We start from the raw sequence: 15806 nt of genomic DNA, 5'->3' as shown, positions 1-15806 counted from the left end.
AAAGCAGACCACTCTCTTTTGTGGGTCCCCTAACCAGACCAGAGAGTGCAAAGTGAGATTAGAGAAGCTGTTAATTTAACACAGACTGGACTATTTGAGGAAACAAAGGATGGAAAATGCCTTTTTAGGGTGGAAATTAGAGGTGATGTTTTTACACAAGATTTTAGGTTTTAGAAATAGACTGCAATATAAACCATACCAGGTAATGGTGTTTACACTCAGTTAAGTGAAACATCCTTGTGGGAGAAGGGAGATAACTGAGATACAATAAGAAGATTAGTCAGTGAAAAGTTGAAAGATACAATATCAAAAGGCAACAACCCATAAGAACCCTACAAATTAAGAAATAAATTTCTGGGTTACTGTTTTCAGGCACTTAAATTTTCCTTGGTGATTAACCAGCCTAGTCAAAAAGGCTGCTATAGGTAAAAATACCCCTTTTAAAAATATGGTGAAATTGGCTGGTTGGGGAAAAAGAGAAGTCACTGAATAGTAAGAATTAGATGGTAACTAGAAATAAGGCAACCAAAACACTTGGACTCAAAACCAACTTAACAAAAAACCCTCCTAAACCTTTAATTACAGTCTAATGCTGACATAACTCAGTGTGAACACATCTATGTAACCACCACCCCAGTCAGGACGAGCACATCCACACACCCCCCCACCCCCAGAAGCTCCCCTATTCCCCAACCTCGGCCACTGTCTTGAATCCTGCCTCGTTGATCTTCACCAAAGGTAGGTGTCTATTTTGACTTTTAATACCATAGATTAGTTTTGTTACTTTCTGAGTTTTATAGAGATGGACTGACAATAGGTCTTCTTTTAAATCTGCCTCTTTTCTTCCCCTCAACATTATGTTTGTGAGATTTGTCCAGGTTATTGTACATACCAGAGGTTAATTTTTATTGGTAGTATCCCATGAGATATTACCATTCCACAGTTGTATTTTTTCCTCCTACTGTTGATGGACTTTTGGGCTGCTTTCAAATACACTGTTGTTTTGAGCATGCTTGTTTATGCTTTATGATGCAGATATTTCTTTAGGGCACATTCCTAGGAGTGAAATTGTTAGGTGAGGGGATATGCAAGTTTTCGGTTTCCCGATTGAGGCTGTCAAAGTGGTTGACTCAGTTTACACTCCCTTCCTCACTAGAAGAGTTCCTGTGGCTCTCCTTCCCTGAACTTGTATTATCAATCTTTCTAAGCCATTATGATGATTGTGTAGTGATAACACATTGTAGTTTTAATTTGTATTTTCCTGATTACTGATAAGATTGGGTGCCTTTCACGTGCTCAATGGCCTTTGGGATATCTGATTTTGTGAATGTCCTGTTCAAGTCTCTTGTCAGTGTTTCTTTAGGGTTGTTTGATTTTTTCTTATTGATTGATGGGCATTATCTATAAATTCTGCACATGAGCCCTTTGTTGACATATGTGGTGTATAGATCTTCCTCTGTGGGGTAGCTTGCCTGTTCACTCTCTTAAAGGTCTCTTTTGATGAGTGGAAGTCTTTCTTATAATCTGATTTATCAAATAATTTTCCCTTTAAGACAGTAGTTCTCAACTGGCGGTGAGTTTCAGGTGAAATACAGGACCCCTAGTTAAATCTGAATATTAGATAAGTAGTGAAAAAATTTATTGCCTAGGAAATTTTTGGGACACACACTATTTTTGTTGTTGTTGTTGGAGCTGAGATTCAGTTTTACCAGGGTGTTCTGTCCCCCTCCGCAAATGGCAGCAGTTCCCCTGCAGGAGCCATTTGGCAGTGTCTTGGAGACATTTTTGATTGTCATGACTGAGGCTGTGATGGTGGTGCTTTTGGCATCAGTAAGTAGAGACCAGGGATGCTGTGAAACATCCTATAATGCACAGGACATTCCCTACAACAAAAGCTTATCCTGTTCCAAATGTCAGTGGTGCATGGTTGGGAAACTTGCTTTAAGTTTAGTGATTTTTGTGTGCCTCGAAGAAATCTTTCTAAACCCCAAGGTAATAGAGATACTCCTGTCATGTTGTCTAAAAGTTTTATTATTTTACCTTTAATGTGTGGAACACCTGGTATTGATTTTTGTGTGTGTGTGAGATGAGGGTCAAATTTCACTTTTCTCAATAGATAGTCACTTGGCCCAGCAATATGCACTGGAGTGAGTGTCCTTTCCTACTGCCCTGCACTTCCTCCTTTGCCTAAACCAAGTATCCATGGATGAATGTGTCTTTTTTCTGGACTCTGTTTCATTGCTCTAACTGATTGTCTGCATCATCACATTGTACTAATTACAGTAGATTTAATAAATCTTGATTTCGAGGGATAGCTTAGATTGGGTTTTCTGAGAAACAGACACTGATACAAAGATTTGAGCACAAGTAATTTATTTATGATGTGATTCTTGGAAGGGATGTGGCTTTAGGACTGTCAACCAAAGACATGAGAGACAGAACAGGCCAAAGGACTCAATGGAAGTTTCTCTTAGGAACTGGGTGCAGACAGGAAAAAGCTCTATTTTCCACTCACCTCCTCAGATCCACCCTCCACCTTGCTCTGGGACCCATTTTTTGCCCTGCTTCTAAAGTCCTCCTTGGCCTTTGGTTTTCAATTTGGATTGGCAAGCGGGGGCACTGACAGGAATTGGGGGGCAAGGGAAGAGTGAGATGGTGGAATTTTCCACTCAGCCCCTTTGTGCCAGAGCATCGGTTGTGAATCCTCCCACAGCCCACGGCTCCTGTGCTGCAGCCCCAGCTGGAGCTAGCGGAGGCAGAGCTTCAACTTTCGTTCTGAAGTCCAGGAACCTCTCCTCCCCCAAGTCCGCTCATGGCCAAGGGCAGTGGTGGCTTCTCCCTCTTGCCAACTCTGGGGTGCGTCACCACCTACTATTGCTTTCCTGTAACTCTGCTCCCTTTATAAATAGATCCTCCATTAAACTTTTCCTAAATTATTCTGGGCAACTGTGCTGTTGAACAGACACACCTGACAGACACACCCTTTGAGGCTGCTGCTGCTGCTGCTAAGTCGCTTCAGTCGTGTCCGACTCTGTGCGACCCCGTAGACGGCAGCCCACCAGGCTCCCCCGTCCCTGGGATTCTCCAGGCAAGAACACTGAGTGGGTTGCCATTTCCTTCTCCAGTGCATGAAAGTGAAAAGTGAAAGTGAAGTCGCTCAGTCGTGTCCGACTCTTCGAGACCCCATGGACTGCAGCCTACCAGGCTCCTCCGTCTGTGGGATTTTCCAGGCAAGAGTACTGGAGTGGGTTGCCATTGCCCTCTCTGACTTTTTGAGGATAACGGCCCAAAGAACAGATTGATGTGGTTGTTCCACAGCCCAGAGGTGGAGCTGGTGACGGAAACATTCATTTGGTTGTGGTGTGCTTTTCAGAGCCAGTAGCCCCAGCAAAGATAAGCTCATGTGTGAGATGAAAATCAGGAGATTTTCATCAGGAAAACCATTATGAAAACTAGGAAAGAGCTTATTGTCCTATCTACCCTTGCTAATGACACAGTTATTGATGAGAAAAATGAACCCGAAGTGATGCAGGCAACTCCTCTTCTGGGGAGCCATGGTTTTGGATAGCCCTAAAGCCATGCAACAGAAACAAATTTCCCAAACTACAGAAACTTCCAAATAAACTGAAAGCCCTGAAAGGTTGAATAAGGACAGAAGCTGTCCATCATTTAATAAAAGACATATACTTAGTAAATAATAGCTCCAGCTGCGAACCATGTAATCTGGCCAGAGATCTGTTATCTTCTCCATCTCTGTCTGGCCTGGTAGACTGAGATGAGATGTTCAGTCATGTGAGAAGAGGAAAAGTCCAGGGTCTTCCCAGGAAAAACAAACCCTGCCTTAGAACCCCCATCAGTTCAGTTCAGCTCAGTTCAGCCGCTCAGTCGTGTCCGACTCTTTGCGACCCCATGAATTGCAGCACGCCAGGCCTCCCTGTCCATCACAAACTCCCGGAGTCTACTCAAACTCATGTCCATTGAGTCGGTGATGCCATCCAGCCATCTCATCCTCTGTCATCCCCCTCTCCTCCTGCCCCCAATCCCTCCCAGCATCAGGGTCTTTTCCAATGAGTCAACTCTTCTCATGAGGTGGCCAAAGTATTGGAGTTTCATACTAACACAAATTTCCCCCACCCTTACAACATACTCAGTGCTGGATCTTGGCACATAGTCAGAAAAAGCAGTTTTTTTTTTTTTTTTAAGTTTTATTTATTTTGTGGCCATGCCTCACAGCCTGTAGTATCTTAGTTCCCTGACCAGGTATCAAACCAGTGCCCCTTGAGGCAGAAATGCAGAGTCTTAACCACTGGACCGCCAGGGAAGTCCCTAGTCTCCTGACTTCTGTCCCTGCCTTTTTGGTAGAACCCAGGGTAAATGGCTGCTTTGGACTCTGACTGTTAGTGTTTGTCCTGGGTAGGTCCTGGGCTGTTCTTTTCCATGGCATGGGGAAATCCTCTTATATCTGAGCTAATTCTACTCTAGATGTTGTAACAGTTTCCTTCCTCTTATCAGACCCCAGCATCTGATATCCGGAGCAGTGGCTTTCTCTGCATCTCTGAATCAAGTCTACACTGGTTGATCTTGTTTTTTCTGGGTAAACTAGTTGATTAGTGTGCCATCAACAGCTTTTTCCACACTGTGTCCAAGAAGAGCTTATTTTTTCTGGACTCACGGCCCTGCAGAGCAGCCCTGGAAGAGGCCAGAGAGCTGGCCCATGATCCTCACTGAACAGTTCTTGGACTGCGCTGCCCTGGGCAGGGGATATGGCCTTGGACGAGAGCAGCTCCTGGGGAGGGACTGTGGGCCCCCAGCAGGCCATGCTCACCCTGACCCTGCAGGGTTCCTACCGCTGTGCAAGCACACCTCTCTGAGCCTTCTTCCGAGGGTCCCCAGGCCTGGTGCTTGGACACCTTTCTAATATCCTGAACTTCCTCATCTACTGGGGAGCTCCATGGTGTGTCCACATCTCTCTCTGAGCAAGAAATGGAGGCTTTAGGTCCCAGTTTCTAGAACTGTCACTAAGTACTTTACATGTGCTGCTGACTTTAATTCTAGGAGGGGCATTAGCTGTTATCCCCATTTTATGGATGAACAAACTGATATTCAGAAAGGTGAAATGAATGCTCAAGGTCAGGGTCAGGATGTACCCTAGGTCTGCCTGGTACCTTTACTGCCCTGTGACTTTGCCTCTCACCATCCACCATTTTCTTATTAGCTGTGTCATCTTGAGGAGGTCGCTTAACCTCTTTTGGCCTCACTTTTTTTGAAAATAAATTCTAGTCTCTGTTGTGACTCCCTCTGAGGGTTGTTTCTGTCTGACTTCCAAGGAGACAAGACATAGTAGACCTTGTGCCTGGGCCTATGACCCTGCTTCTCTGACTCCCTGGACCCAGCCAGCTTAACCTCACCTCTGTTCCCCCTCATCCAGGCCCCTGGTATCTCTAGGCCCCTGATCCAGAAGAGGAGGAGGAATGATGGGGGGTGGGGTGGGGAAAGATCTCATCTCTGGCTGCTTGTGGTTTTCAAGATTGACTTGTCACCTTTGTAGTTTCTCTTAATGCTGGGAATTATGCAGGACTGCTGTGAATGATCATATGGTGTATGTGCTGGGGCTTTGCCAAGGAAGAAGTGGGGGGTTGAAATCCAGCCCACGCTGGGCACCTCTTGCTTGGCTCAAAGGCACCATCTGCCAAGAGGATGCATCTGCCCAGAGGGGACAGCCTTTTAAAATTCTTACAAAGGCCACACAGAGGTTCGCTGTGGGCTGGGAATGTGTTGGCTTTGCAGGAGCCCAGGGCTTGCAGCTCAGCCCTCAGACCCTGGAATCCAGATGGAGAAGGGGAGTGAGGAGTAAACCCCAGATGCAGGGGGTTTACAGGAGCAGTTCCAGAAGCCATTGGAATCCCTCTCTGGGAGCTGCCCAGCCTCCCAGAGACATGCAGAGGGATTCTCAAAGCCTTCGGCTCACTTCTCCCTGCAGACCTCTGCACGGAGGGCCCCATTCCAGACTGAACTCCCTAGAGCAACCACAGTCAGTCACAGACTATGTTTTTACTTGCTTCAGAGAAGTTACTTCCTTATTCATCTCTCCCTTCCCAGTCCTTTCTGTATGGCCTCCAGACTGACATGCCTCAAACCCAGACTTCACTACATTCCTTCCTTCCCTGGCTCAGAAACTTGTCCAGCATTCAGTGTACATGATCTCACACACTCACACACACACGCACACACACACACACACACACACACACACAGAGCAATCTCTCCAAGGCCAACAGCTGCTTTCTCTCAGCGCACATGATCTCACACACACTTAGACACACACTCTGTCTTTCCAAGGTCAACGGCTGCTTTCTCCTCCCTAATTTTAATTTCCCTTTGACCTACCACCTCCTGCCCCCAGGTCTCACCTTCAGACCTTTGCCTCCTGGATCTGTATCCTCACCCACTCCTTTTCACTCTCTAAATAGCGGCTTCCCCTATGGGCTGCACAGAGCCCCCCTCATTCCGGGCAGAGGACCACTGGCTTCAGGGGGTGCTGCAGGCCAGGTAAAGCAGCTCCAGGGTGCAGCTTGGTGCCTCAAGTGCCTTGAGGACTGGATTTGAAGCAGGTGCTCTGTGGGGCCTGCACCAGACAGTAGCTTCCTGTGTGATGGGGGCTCCCTGGCGGGACTTGGGGGCCTGAGGGTGCTAACAGCCTTGGCAGGGAGGCCAGAGGTCTCCAAGCAACAGGAGGAAATAAACTACAAGTGGCAGACTTTATTCCCTTCTCTGTTGACACCTGGTTCCTCCTGAACTTAACTTTTCTTAAACTTTGAGCTAACCAATGCAGTTTTTCCTATGGAAATGTTTTTCTTACGTTAATGAAACTATGTATTTGCTTTGGAATCTGCCTTTCTTCAAATCAGTTCCACCTAAGGCTATCTTTTTTTCTTTTCTCAAACCTTGGGCTGATAATGGCTCAACAAACCAGTATTCATGTGAATTGTTTTATGGCCAGGGATGACACATCTTGTGCTGCTCTATCTCAAAAGTGCATATTGTGGGAGAGGGGCCTGGCGAAATTCCCTCAGCCTTGAGGTGTCTCTCATCTGATTAGCAGCTCGCTAACAGACATAAAATGGCCTTGCTAAAAACTAGCAAGTGGGCATTCTTTCTGCCGTCTTTTGATGTCTATGTCAGAAGCTTTCTCTATCTCTATCATACTTTAATAAAACTTTGCTACACAAAAAGCTCCGAGTAGTCAAGCCTCATCTCCGTCCCCGGATCGAAATCCTCTCCTCTGGAGGTCATGAATCCCGGCGTAGCACATGGCTCACAACTGCAACCTTTCAGGCCCTTCTAGCTGTGAGTGGGCTCCAGGTTCCCCAGAGGCGCCCAGGACCCCCTGTATGGGAGGATGAAAGGTGGAGAACTTGCAGTTCCTGGGGCCCCTTGGCCCCTGCTGTTGTAGGATCCCCAGGAGACCCCAGCCTGTAAGCCAGACGGCACACTTCTAGAGCCCAGAAGGTAACAGGGGCCGTGACTAAACGCTGCTCTCCCCCTCCCCCTATGCTCCAGTCACTGGCCACGTGTGGCTACTGAGCACTTGAAATGTGGCTCATCCCAGTTAGGATGTGCTGAAAGTGTAATATACTAGTTCGTAATAATATTATGGATATATTGGGTTAGATAAATCTTTTCACCTTTTTTTTTTTTAATAGTTTTAATGTGGCTGTACTCCTTTTCCTATTGGGAATCAGTCCGTTGTTCCATGTCCAGTTCTAACTGTTGCTTCCTGACCTGCATACAGGTTTCTCAAGAGGCAGGTCAGGTGGTCTGGTATTCCCATCTCTTTCAGAATTTTCCACAGTTTATTGTGATCCACACAGTCGAAGGCTTTGGCGTAGTCAATAAAGTAGAAATAGATGTTTTTCTGGAACTCTCTTACTTTTCTGATGATCCAGTGGATGTTGGCAATTTGATCTCTGGTTCCTCTGCCTTTTCTAAAACCAGCTTGAACATCTGGAAGTTCACGGTTCACGTATTGCTGAAGCCTGGCTTGGAGAATTTTGAGTATTACTTTACTAGCGTGTGAGATGAGTGTAATTGTGCAGTAGTTTAAGCATTCTTTGGCATTGCTTTCTTAGGCATTGGAATGAAAACTGACCTTTTCCAGTCCCGTGGCCACTGTTGAGATTTCCAAATTTGCTGGCATATTGAGTGCAGCACTTTCACAGCATCATCTTTCAGGATTTGAAATAGCTCAACTGGAATTCTATCACATCCATTAGCTTTGTTCGTAGTGATGCTTCCTAAGGCCCACTTGACTTCACATTCCAGGATGTCTGGCTCTAGGTGAGTGATCACACCATTGTGATTATCTAGGTCGTGAAGATCTTTTTTGTACAGTTCTTCTGTGTATTCTTGCCACCTCTTCTTAATATCTTCTGCTTCTGTTAGGTCCATACCATTTCTGTCCTTTATTGATCCCATCTTTGCATGAAAAGTTCCCTTGGTATCTCTAATTTTCTTGAAGAGATCTCTAGAGACATTACTTTGTCAACAAAGGTCTGTTTGGTCAAGGCTATGGTTTTTCCAGTGGTCATGTATGGATGTGAGAGTTGGACTGTGAGGAAAGCTGAGTGCCGAAAAATTGATGCTTTTGAACTATGGTGTTGGAGAAGACTCTTGAGAGTCCCTTGAACTGCAAGGAGATCCAACCAGTCCATCCTAAAGGAGATCAGTCCTGAATATTCATTGGAAGGACTGATGCTGAAGCTGAAACTCCAGTACTTTGGCCAGCTCATGTGAAGAGTTGACTCATTGGAAAAGACCCTGATGCTGGGAGGGATTGGGGGCAGGAGGAGAAGGGGATGACAGAGGATGAGATGGTTGGATGGCATCACCGACTTGGTGGACATGTGTTTGAGTAAACTCCAGGAGTTGGTGATGGACAGGGAGGCCTGGCATGCTGTGATTCATGGGGTCGTAAAGAGTCAGACACAACTGAGCGACTGAACTGAACTGAACTGAATGTGGCTGTTAAAATATTAGAAAATACAGTCACATTGTATTTCTGTTGGACACTGCTGGTCTGGGTGTAAAAAACATAGGAGAGGACCTTGGATGGCTGTTCACACTGTGAAACAGGTGATGTTTAGGTCTAGGTTAGAGGAAACAGGCAACACATGGAGCCCAGACCATCACAGGTGCCAGGTGTGGCCCCAGTGCTGCTTTGGGGCGGGAGGGCATGGCTGGTGCAGCTGCTTCCTGCTCTGGGTGCATCTCGGAACCGAGCCTCTGCTGGTGGGAATGGCAGCATCCTGGGTGTCTGAGCGCATGGTGTGTGCAGACGAAGACCTGTGAGTCTGGGGAGGAAGCTAACAGATCCTTTCCAGGTGGATCTTGTTACATTCTGAGAGGTGACTCATCCAGACCCTGCTCCCCTCAGGCCACCCTGCATAAATGACCACCACTCACAGCAAATCACTCTGAACCAGTGTGGGGAGACTAGGGGTGGGGAGGAGGGGATTCCCAGCCAAGAACTGGGGCGTGAAGGAGGCCATGGTGCTCACTGCATCCTCCCACGGGGCTCTGGAGCTGTCAAGAGATGCTTTCAGGGGGACCGTGATGGCTTTTCTGTCCTAAGCTAATTGTCAGTTCCCAGCAAATCTGCAGCCAGAGTGAAAGGCTTAGGACTTCTGAGAACCACCACCAACACCAGATTCCTTCCACCACCCTGTTCAAGTCCCCCAGAGTGTCTCTGGCCTAGCTAGAGGCTAGGCTTCTTCCCCTGCCATCCCTCCACCCCAGCCAGAGCACAGGGATTGCAGAATGACTCTATGGGCTGGCAAGGTGCCTTCTCCCTGGGGCAGCCGGGCCTTCCAGTGGAGTCCTGGTTTGTGGAGGAGGTGCGCCCTCTGCAGGACTAACGTGCAGGCGCAGGTTCCACAGCAAGGAGGTGTGGTGGCTGGTTCTAGAGCCTATACCTTGCAGCTGTGGGAAGACACAGTCTTGAAAAGGCCTTTCCTCCTGTGGCTGCTGCTTCTTGGGTTGCAGAATAAATGATCATTGTTGTTTTTGTTCAGTCGCCAAGTCGTGTCCGGCTCTTCTCGACCCCGTGGACTGCAGCATGCTAGGCCTCCCTGTCCCTCACCATCTCCTAGAGGGTGCCCAAGTTCAGGTCCATTATATCAGAAATGCCATCCAACCATCTCATCCTATGTCAGCCCCTTATCCTCCTGCCCTCAGTCTTCCCCAGTATCAGGGTCTTTTTCCAGTGAGTCAGCTCTTCGAATCAGGTGGTGGAAGTATTGGAGCTTCAGCTTCAGCATCAGTCCTTCCAATGAATATTCAGGACTGATTTCCTTTAAGATTGACTGGTTTGGTTTCCTTGCTGTCCAAGGGACTCTTGAATCTTCTCTAGCACCACAGTTCAAAAGCATCAGTTCTTTGGCGCTCTGCCTTCTTTATAATCCAGCTCTCACAACCATACATGACTACTGGAAAGACCATAGCCTTGACTAAATGGACCTTTATCAGCAAAGTGATGTCTTTGTTTTTTAACACACTGCCTAGGTTTGTCATAGCTTTCCTGCCAAGAAGCAATCATCTAATTTCATGTCTGCAGTCGCCATCCTCAGAGGCTTTAGAGCTCAAGAGGAGGATATGTTACTGCTTCCACCTTTTTCCCTTCTGTGTGCCATGAAGTAATGGGGCTGGATGCCATGGTCTTTTTTTCTTTTTAATAGCTTTAAGCCAGCTTTTTCACTCTCCTCCTTCACCCCCATCAAGAGGTTCTTTAGTTCCTCTTTGCTTTCTGCCATTAGAGTGGTATCATCTGCATATCCGAGGTTGATATTTCTCCTGGTAATGTTGATTCTGGCTTGTAACTCATCCATCCTGACATTGCTCATGATGTGCTTGGCATATAAATTAAATAAACAGGGTGACAATAAACAGCCTAGTCGTATTCCTTTATCAGTCCTGAATCAGTCAATTGTTCCATACAAGGTTCTAACTGTTGCTGCTTGACCCACATCCAGGTTTCTCAGGAGGCAGGTAAGGTGGTCTAGTATTCCCATATCTTTAAGAATTTTCTACAGTTTATGACCCACACAGTCAGAGGCTTCAGCATAGTCAGTGAAACAGAGGTAGATGTTTTTCTGGCATTGTCTTGCTTTTTCTATGATCCAGCGAATGTTGGCAATTTGACCTCTTGTTCCTCTGCCTTTTCTAAACCTAGCTTGGACATCTGGAAGTTCTCAGTTCATGTAATGCTGCAGCCCAGCATGCAGGATTTTGAGCATGACCTTACTAGCATGGGAAATGAATGCTGTCCGGTGGTTTAAACATTCTTTGGTACTGCCCTTCTTGGGAATTGGGATGAGGATTGACTTTTTCCAGTCCGTGGCCACTGCTGGGCCATAAATGTTCATGGTGCACCTGAAGCCTGCAATATCTGCCCAATAGTTACCAGTTCTTTGAGTTGACATTTGCTGGACTAAACACATTTTTAGTCATCTGTGTTACAGTCAGTAAAGTAGGTCTTTTTATTGCTAATTTATAGGTGAGAAAACAGAGGTGCAGAGAGGTTATATGTGTTGTCCAGAGGGCCACACAATAGTTACCTGGAGTCTGACTCCAGAGTTCATGGACTAAACCAGTTTACCCTGCAACCTGCTTAGGGTGTGGCCTCCCAGGAGGGAAATAGGGCAGACAGCTCTGGTGACTGTCATTGTGGTGACCTAAATGAGGGGAGGGTGATGGAGAAGTGGAGGGGACATGGGCCCAGGGGTAGGAGTGACACCAGGCCATTTCTGAGTTCTCCTGAGAAGAACATGTCAATCGCCTAAGCCCCAGCAGCATGTGGTATGTCCCCCCGGCTTTCCTAACCCCTCACCGAGACAGCTTCATTCTGCTGCACATGCTCTGTGGTCAGCCACAGGGTCCCTGTGGAAGAGAGAAAAACTCACCCATTCATTTGGTTTTCATACTTCATCCCATTTCACAGAGGGAGAAACTGAGGCCCAGCTGTGGGCAGTGTGATTTCTCCAACCACAGGTCGCCGCACTGGTCGCTTGCAGCCCTCAGGCCTGCTTCTGTCAGTGAGTGGGACTGAGTGGTGTAGCTGAATCTTTGCTGAGGAGAGAAGTCAGGAGTTGTCGCTGAGTTTTTTTTGGGTCTGTGCTTGGGAGCCTCGCCCCTCCTCTCCCCATCACAGCAGACCTTGCGTGTCTTCTAAAGATTCCTTCCCTCCTTCCTCCTGCCTTTGTTCTGATAGGCTAACATCCTCCTCTACTGAACTTAAGAGTTTTGAGAACTCATCTTCCCCAGTTCCACCTCGTCACTTCTGTGTCGCTTCTGCATTGCTCTCATCTCATGCTGCTTGTGACAGTGACCTTCACCAGGCCCACCTCTCCCCCCACCTCTGTTTCCTGTACCCCGCCAGCCTCTGCTCGCACTACCAGCACCTGCCATTGCCAGCGGCATCGCCAACAGCACTGTCTTCCTCCTCATGACTTCCATCAGTCTCCCCTCCTTGTCGCCATCTTTTCTGCCACAACCATTGTCAACATTACCTCTAGCATCCATAGCATTACATCCTATATCACCCCCATAGTTACCATCACCATCACCACCGCTCCTGTTACCTCCATCACATTTACCATCACCTCCGTCACATTTGCCATCACCTCCGTCACATTTACCATCACCTCCGTCACATTTGCCATCACCTCCGTCACGTTTACCATCGCCTCCGTCACATTTGCCACCGCCTCCGTCACATTTGCCATCACCTCCGTCACATTTACCATCGCCTCCGTCATGTTTACCATCGCCTCCGTCACATTTGCCATCGCCTCCGTCACGTTTGCCATCGCCTCCATCACATTTACCATCACCTCCGTCACATTTACCACCACCTCCATCACGTTTACCATCACCAGCGCCGTGGCCACTGTCTCCTCCAGGCCCATCTTCACCTCTGTCATCGTCACTGTTTATAGGAGCTTCACCCTCCCCTCCACCTGTCGTTTTCTCAGCCATTCCCAACCCTGCCACTTCCACTGTCATCTCCCATTACCTCCATCACCTCCACCACCCCGTCAACATTGCTCTTTCCCCCAGAGAGAATGACTGGCAGTGCACCAGGGACTTGGGTAAGGAACCCTGGCAGAGAACAGCCTCCTGCGGCTCCCAGATTTCTCAGAGAAGACCGTCAGCAAGTGGGTGTCAGAACAATCCTTCCTCTTGACCCTTCCTCAGGATGCCTCTGACAGGAGACAGCTCAGCCCTCCGTGTCAGCCATGCCTGTACCTAAAGAGACAGCTGCTGTTTGGATGAGGGATCAAGGCCATTAATCTGGGACTGCCCTTGTTTGCATAATGATTGCATATATTTGCATCCCATTTGCTCCCAGCTTCTGAGCGCAGCACTGTGGGTGTTTAGGTGCCATTTGCATATCACTGCAGGTGAGGCTCAGGCCTTTGAGATGTGGGCACTTGTTAATTCCCTGTTCTTTTATGTGCTGGTTCAGAAAAGAACTTGAAATGCCTAATTCTAGAGTCATTCAGATGCAGGGTTCTGAGGGTGGGGGAGTTGGGAAGGTCCAGTTAAGAGCCGGTGGGGAGAGGGCAGCTGGAGCCTTTGGTGTGTCCAGGGTGGAACCGATGGTGGGGTTCAGAGACAGAGCTGCAGAGGCAAGCTCTGGTTCTTCGTATCAGTTTAGAACAGTGGCCTTCGGAGCCGCTCCTGTCCTCCCCCGCTATGACCCCTTCACTGTGTGACCTTGGCAATGTCTCTGCCCCATCCTGTGTGGAAGGCATTAAGCCTCTAAGCCCAGTCCATCCAGTGTCTGCTCTGAGCGCAGGGGTTCTCCTAACTGCATACTGGAAGTAACTGAGGGGCTGTTTAAAAATACTGGTGCCCTGGCACTGCCCCCTGAGATTCTGATTTCATCAGTGGGCCCCGGGTACGGGTTATTAATAAAAGCTCCCTGGTGACTTTAATGTGCAGCCAAGATTAAAAGCTACTGCCCCTGGCTGTATCCTTCCACCCTGCTCCCAGCCCCCCACAGCCTCCCAAGACCCACCTCCCTCATTTCCAGTTGCTGCTAATCTTTCACTATAGGCTTACTTAGCCCCAGGGTCTGGCAGGACCATTTGGTTGTTAGTGTTTCTGTAGGAGGCCTCAGAAATAAATCCCTTCCCCCCACTCCCCTCACCGCCCCCCCCCCACGTGGCTGATGGCCCACATGTGGCAGGATGGCACTTGGCAGCGGCTGGAAGCTCCTGTCTCCACCTTGGCCTTGCCCAGTCTCAGCTCCCTCAATCTCATTACTCTGCCTGTGGCTGGTCCAGAGAGGGGTCTGCAGGGGCCAGGAGTGGGGGGTTTCTTCTGTGCAGCTCCCCTCCCCACTCCTCTCCCAGCCTCATGCATCCAGTTCATCCCACCCGCCCAGACTTGGTTGTCACTATTTCCCCGCCCCCCAGAGAGGCCTGGTAGCCCCTCTTGGCTCCTTACCGTCAGCCCTGTGCAGTGGTCTCCCTGTAACCCCAGAGCCCCAGCCCAGCCCCCTCCCCTCTCCCACCCCACTTCCCCACCGCCTGCCCCCAGACCCATCCTAGAGAAGGAATGTCCGGGGCAGCCTGAGCTTTATTTCACACCGAGTTGTAGTAGATGTGGCTGTCATTTGGCCTTCCCCACACTTGCTGGGCTCCTAACAGGCGTGTCCTGCGCGGGGCAGGATGAGAGAAGTAGAATGGAGCCTCTGTACATCCCCCCCACATAGTCCAGCCCTGGAACATCCTGGCCCACCTGTGGGTCCTCAGTTGCCAGGGGCCTGTGAGATGGAGGTCTGCCCACAGAGGACCAGACAGAACACCAGGCAGATGTGTGCCTCCGGCGAGATGGCAGACCTTGAGAGAGACTATGGGCAGGTGAAGATGTGAACGCGGGGACCGAGGCTACCAGTGTGGGCCACGGGGTTTGCTGTCAGCGCTCACATTCTGACTTTGCCGTCACTGGCTGTGCAGTCCACTGCCTTGGGCTCCTCACCAGTAAGAAGAGTGTGACGCTGGCATCTGTCTTCTGAATTTGAGGATTATGGGAGAGGAAGACTGTGATGTGCTTAGCATGGGGCTTGAAAGAAAAGTGAAAGTGTCAGTCGCTCAGTGGAGTCTGACTCTTTGCAGCCTCATGGACTGTAGCCCACCAGGCTTCTCTGTCCATGGAATTCTCCAGGCAAGAATCCTGGAGTGGATAGCCATTCGCTTCTCCAGGGGATCGAACCCAGGTCTCCTGCATTGCAGGCAGATTCGTTACCATCTGAGCTGGGCTTGGGACGTAGCAATTGCTCAGTAAGTGCTGTTCTGATTACTGTGCTCTCCTTCCTGACCTCCCGGAGCTCCAGCCACTCCTTATGGCCACAGTCCCCTCTCCCTTGGGTTTTAGGCCCCTGAGTGGTTAGTGGGAAAGTGGGATTAGGGAAGACTTGTTCCCTTGCCCTTTGGGGTGGGGACTTCAGCTCCACCTTCTGGGGCCTGAGGCTTCTCATCGGGGCTGGTGGTGACAGTAGCAGGAGCACCAGAGCTGGGGCAGCCCCTCCCACCTACCAGGATGCAGCTCAGTTCCCGGAGTTCACAAGCTTTGTTCCTGCAGACCCTGGCCTAAGTCCACCCAGAGGGAGGAGGGTCAGTGGGCTTGGTCAAGCTGTATTCCCTCCCCAGCAGTGACAGAACTGAGCAACTGGCCTAAGTAGGTGTAAAACTGGCGGAACTCGGTGATCGATTGAAATGTGTACGTGTGTGTGCATGGAGGGG

The sequence above is a fragment of the Cervus canadensis genome, chromosome 6 (assembly GCF_019320065.1).
Source record: "Cervus canadensis isolate Bull #8, Minnesota chromosome 6, ASM1932006v1, whole genome shotgun sequence".
In the NCBI taxonomy this organism is placed as follows: Eukaryota; Metazoa; Chordata; class Mammalia; order Artiodactyla; family Cervidae; genus Cervus; species Cervus canadensis.
This window is presented reverse-complemented; position numbering follows the sequence as displayed.